Below are 6,000 nucleotides of genomic sequence, written 5' to 3'. Positions count from 1 at the left end.
AAAGAAAAACCTGCTAGGTTGAAATTTTAAAATCTTTAATTAACCCACTCACACTTTATAATTCTATATTAAATTTCTAATTTAATATTTACAAAAATATTACAAAAATGTTCAAGGCGTTTGTAAACAATCTGCAAGTGAGAATGTTTCTTGCTGGGCAAGCGTTCCCTGGTGTACGCAGGGTTGCCAAGAACCCGAAGTAAGTGGTAAAATAAATGCGCTGTTTGTTGCCACACAATTTCAGAAGTGAAGTTACTAACATTATTAAAGTGTTTGGGTGATTTTTCCAACCCTCTTTTGGGTCCAATCTGACTTTCCGTGTCCGTTTATTCCCCGTCATCCTCATCAACCCGTCTCCTTCAACTCCTTTTCCAGTTCCCTGTCTTCGTACCTCCCTCTATCTGGAAAGCAGTCTTCCATATTCCCGCCACACATGCTCGCTCACACTCCTCCACCCCCTGCAATGCCCTCTCCTCTTTTTTGTGGGAATCTGACCCTTCTTCAGAGCTGAGTCCAAGCACCGCCTCTCCAAGGCACCCCGTCCAGCCCCGATCCAGGACCATCTGCCAGGCTCGGAGGCAGCTGTGCTAACTCTCCCAGCCAGCTCCTTATCTGCAAAATGGAAGGGCTGCAGTATCACAGAGGCCTCAAACTCATGGCCCTCAGGCCAAACCTGGCCTGTATATGCATATATTTGCCCTAACATTTAAATATCAACAGCTTTCATATAACAATCTAGATCAAGCTGGTCCAACCCGCGAACCACAGGCCACATGTGGCCCAGGATGGTTTTGAATATGGCCCCACACAATTCATAATGTTTCTTAAAACACGAGATTTTGTTTGCGATTTTTGCTTTTTAGCTCCTCAGCTGTCATTAGTGTTAGTGTATTTTATGTGTAGCCCAGGGAAGCCAAAAGGTTGGACACCCCGATCTAGATTCACAGCTTCTCATGAAAAACTGTCAGTCCCGGCCTTTCCATGTGTTTACACTGGCAGAAACTGAGCAGTGTCCACCCCTTTAGACAGGCCTGCACCCCTCTCCCACCACTTCACCACGAGTGCTGCTTGCCCAGCCCTGGCAGTACCTGAGTTTGGCTTTTTTCAGTCTCAGAATACCTTCTTTTATTTTATTCTAATTTTTATTATTATTTATTTATTTTCTTTTAGAGACAGGGTTTCGCCATGTTGCCCAGGCTAGTCTCTAACTGTCAGGCTCACACAATCCTCCCATCTCAGCCTCCCAGAGTGCTGGGATTACAGGCACGAGCCATTGTGCCTGGCTGTGAGGCTGCCTTTTGGAACCAGTCCTCCAACGAGGCTGATCCTCTGACTCCCTTGAAAAAGCATCTTAGAGTTTCCTGGTCTGCTGGCAAGGAAAGGCCCCTTGCCCACTTGTTCCCATCTGCACCCGTAGAAGAGACCCTTCCCCAGTGTACATCCTCTGGACACTTAAATTCTTTGAAGCACAGTGTGAAAAACTCAGCATCCCCTGAGGCCAGGTTGTGACCATGCCAGGTTCTGGGCCCTGCCCCAGACCTATGAAGTTGGCATCTGGAGGAGAAACTTTCTAATGTGGCCCCTCCAACCAGTTCCCCATCTCAGCAAACGACAGCGCCTGCATCCACCTATCCACTCCAACATCTCCCTCACCCAACCCAACAAATCCTGCTGGCTTTGCCTTCCAAACAGAATCCAGCCCCTTCTCCCACCTCTGCTGCCATCGCCCTCCTTTTGTCCTGGACTAAGGGAGTCATCTCTGCTGGGTTCCCTGCTCTCATCACAACAGTCCACTTGCCCCATTTGCAGCCAGAGAGATCCTGCACCCAGGACACATTCTGCAATGTCTGGAAATAATTTTAGTTGTCACAGCTGGGTTTGGGGAGGGGGTGCGACTGGCAACCCCTCCAGCGGGCGCGACTGGCAACCCCTCCAGCGGGCGCGACTGGCAACCCCTCCAGCGGGCGCGACTGGCAACCCCTCCAGCGGGCGCGACTGGCAACCCCTCCAGCGGGCGCGACTGGCAACCCCTCCAGCGGGCAGAGGCCAGGGACGCTGCTTAACATCCTACACTGCACAAGAGGACCCCACTACAGAGCAGCATCCAGCCCCAAATGTTAATGGTGCCGAGGCTGAGGAACCTGGTGTTAGAACCTGAGTCAGGCCATCTCCCTCCTGTGCCCAGAGCCCTCCAATGCTCCCACCTCACTTGCAACCCAGTTCAAACTCCTCCTCCTGTAGCCCTCAGGGCCTGGATGATCTCTGGCTCTCCTTCACTTTCCCCCACAATGCAAGCTTGTTCCAACCTCAGGGCCTTTGCATCTGCTCTTCCCACTATCTGGCATGCTCTGTCCCAGACATCTGTGTGGCCAGCCCCTTCAATTCCTGCAGACTCAGCCCCTTTCCCCAGTGGTCTCACTGTGGGACATGCTATGTCTTTCACTTATTTGTCATTTCTTTGCTGTCTCCCCCTCCCAAAACCTAAGAGCCATAAAGTCAAAGGGTTAGTCCATTTTGTTTCCTGCTGTCTCCCTAGTACTTTAGCATATACTAGATGCTCAATAAATGCTTCCCAAACAAGCACATGACTTGGTATACCAGGCCTCCTGTGCATTTGAATTTTAGAGTTGCAAAGGTTTAGTCTCTGCTGAGGGCTGGTGATTCCTTTGTCCTGGAGGAAGAAATTCTGTAGTTCCAGGACTCCATGATCTGAAGCATCTGAAGCATCCATGGAGCTTCCATTTGAGGCCCAGAGCATTGCCCAAGGGTCTCACCCAAGGCCTCGCTTAAAGAGGGGAAGACAAGTAGGGTGAAAGAGAAGGTGAGGCAGGGGCTGAGCCAGGAGTTTGGGAAGGCTGAGGCTACAGGTGGTGGTGGGTGACAGAGCTCAGCTTGCGTGGGTCCCAGGGCTTCACAGCCATCAGGACTCCAGGAGTGCAGCACCAGCCTGCAGATCTCCATGCCCTTTGCAGCATGAGACACACCCAGGGAGGCGCTGGGAGGGGACTTCTGGAGACCTCCGGCCACAGCTCAGAAAATAAAGATGGACAATTTGGCTCAGGAAAAAGCCACGTAAAGTGAGTTATTCACCAAGAACCAGAGCCAAAACATCATAATGAAGAATGACCTTAGAGAATGTCCGGGCGAGGTGGCTCACACCTGTAATCCCAGCAGTTTGGGAGGCCGAAGCAGGCGGATCACGAGGTCAGGAGATCGAGACCATCCTGGCTAACATGGTGAAACCCTGTCTCTACTAAAAATACAAAAAAAAATTCAGCCCGGCGTGGCGGGCGCCTGTAGTCCCAGCTACTTGGGAGGCTGAGGCAGGAGAATGGCGTGAACCCGGGAGGCGGAGCTTGCAGTGAGCCGAGATCGCGCCACTGCACTCCAGCCTGGGCGACAGAGCGAGACTCCATCTTAAAAAATAAATAAATAAATAAATAAAAGAATGACCTTAGAGAGATTTGACTAGGTCGCTGTCTTGCCACGTGGGGGATACAAATTGTGAGAATAAATTGATTTTCTCTTTGACCTAACACAATTATTGTATAATTGCTGTGGCGCACACAGATTTTTAGAATGAACACACTAAAGCAAGCGTGGATACATTTAAATATATTTAAACCAAATTGCATGACTGCACAATGCAATGTTCTTTTCATTGTACTTGACATTCCTGACATAATCACTGGGAGGGTCATTTCTGCAAAATGATTCCATCTGCCCTGTGGCCACCGCTGAGCCCTGGTCACTGCCCCCAGAACTGGCCCACTGCAGCTTCTGGAAAAATAGCCGGGCTGCAGCCCCACCCACCCCAGAACGGAGTCCTAAGCAATCAGCCCCCAACATTTCCAACTTCTGATTCATAAATGTGGCATGGCTGCATGTGATTGGTGGGCCCTGGTCACATGTCCATACCCAAGCTTTGGAGGAGCAGCCCTCAGCCCCCTGGCTGGGGTCCTGGCTTCCTCCTCCGCCCCCACTCCTTGGCCCCACACCTGGCTCCTCCCGCCCAGCGCACATCCCTGGAGGCGTCGGCCTCGTGTCTTCGGTTTTTAAATGACCAAAGAAGTATCATGCCCCATTTTAGAAATGAATGATAACACAGGCAGGATATGTGTTATGACTTTTAACAACTAAGGGGCTAATTTCCCCCACTACGAAGGCGGTCTCAAACAAGACAGACCCTCCGTGGAAGAGAAAGTATAGAAACAAAAGTGAATTGGGAACAACTAGGCGCCTTGGGAAGGCGAACATGGATGAAGCAGATGTCATCTCTTCTGAGCTGCGAACAGGAGACACACCGAGGTTCAGAGGATGAGAGTGACTGAGATGAGGAGGAAGAAGGAGAGAGTTTCAGACAGAGGGGACTGCTCAGGCAGAAGGGTGGAAGGACTGAGAACACGGCTGCCGCAGCTAGAATTGGAACCTTCTAGACCAGAGGTGGCCCACGGGGCCACAGATATCCACAGAGTCAGGTTTTGTTTATTTGTTTTTAATTTGACTCGTTGGCCAACATTTAAAAATCAGGACTTTTCACATGCAATCTCAGACTTCTGGCTTCTCTTACTAAATGGGAAGATCCGGGCCGCCTGCTGGCTCAGAGGCCACCGTCCCCTGAGGAGAGCCTGTTCTCTCCAGTTCACCGAAGCCAGCACCAGCCCACCTTACTCATCCTGTCACCTTCTAGCCCAGAGGTGCCTGGATTTTGGTTCCCTGTTCTAAAGCCTGCTAAGGAGGACGCTGGGGAAATTAAAATCTCGAACAATTCTCTCAAGGCTGTTCAGCAACAGAGCTACAGCCCGGGACTCGGGACACCCAGTCCTGCTGGGGACACCAAGTCCCTCCCCACAAAAGCTCCACAGACCCCACCTCAGTCTCCAGGAGCTGCTGACCCTGGCCCGGAGTCCCAGGGGACCAGGAGGCCGGGCTGGGGAAGGCCCCGTCCTGTTTAGGTTTTTGTGGTCTCGTGAGTAACCGAGTGGAAAAAAACAAGCTTGAAAAGATAACAATTACAACGAAATTAAATCAAATCAGACCCGTGACTCATTTATGGAGCCGTAAAAACAGAAAACAAAAACAAGCTGGTTCTGGAGAAGTGAGGCCAGGGTGAGGAGGGGAGAAGTCGGGGAAGGGAAAAAAATAAAGCAACAGCAGCAATAGCCCCGGGACTGTAAATTATCCCAGCAGGAGGAAACCATGCCGACCCTGGAGGGGCTGGGCCTCGGGGGTTCCGGAGCCAGGAGTCCCAGGACCCCGTGGGAGAGGCCAGAGACCCCACATGCCTGCAGGATGGCTGACCTAGTCCCCCCAAACACCTCCTTGAGTTGGGTACCATTAGTGTGCCATTTTGCAGACAAGGAAGCTGAGGCTCAGAGGGACCAAGTGACAAGCCTCGATCACCCAGCCAGGAAGTGAGAGGACTGAGATTCAAACCTGGCTCCAAAGCCTGTAATGGGGTTCAGTTTTGTCATCTAGAAAACAGGCACCTGAGCTCAGCTCTGTTCCAAAAACAACAAAGAAGCCAGAGTCCTGGAAGCTTCCCTGGATGTTTTGGGAGCCCCGAAGCCTGACATCAGACATGGCTGCCCCTCTCTAGGTCTCACTGTCCCCATTTGTTCACTAATGGGGTCACATCAGGCAATGCCTAAGGAAGGCCCCAGCGGGTCTGACCCAGGGGAGCTTCAAAGCCTGTTTCCCAGAAGCCTCTGCCCCCGGAGATGTAAGAGGAGCTGGAGACAGAGCCAGAGGGAGCCAGCCCTGCAGGCCCACGATTCCCTGAGAGGTCGTCCTGACCCAGGGAAGAGACTGCGCAGGCAGCAGGAAGCTGGCCAGGCAGAGAAAGCAGGGGCGCCGGGCTGATGAGGGTGGGATTTGATGGGGCTAGAAATCGGGAGCCAAAGCTAACACCACCACACGGCATTGGGTTTCAGGTGCTTACTAAGGGTCGGGCATGGTGCTAAGCACTTTCCATTCATTCACTCATTTATTCTGCAACTA

Source organism: Pongo pygmaeus, chromosome 21, assembly GCF_028885625.2.
Source record: "Pongo pygmaeus isolate AG05252 chromosome 21, NHGRI_mPonPyg2-v2.0_pri, whole genome shotgun sequence".
Lineage (NCBI taxonomy): Eukaryota > Metazoa > Chordata > Mammalia > Primates > Hominidae > Pongo > Pongo pygmaeus.
This window is presented reverse-complemented; position numbering follows the sequence as displayed.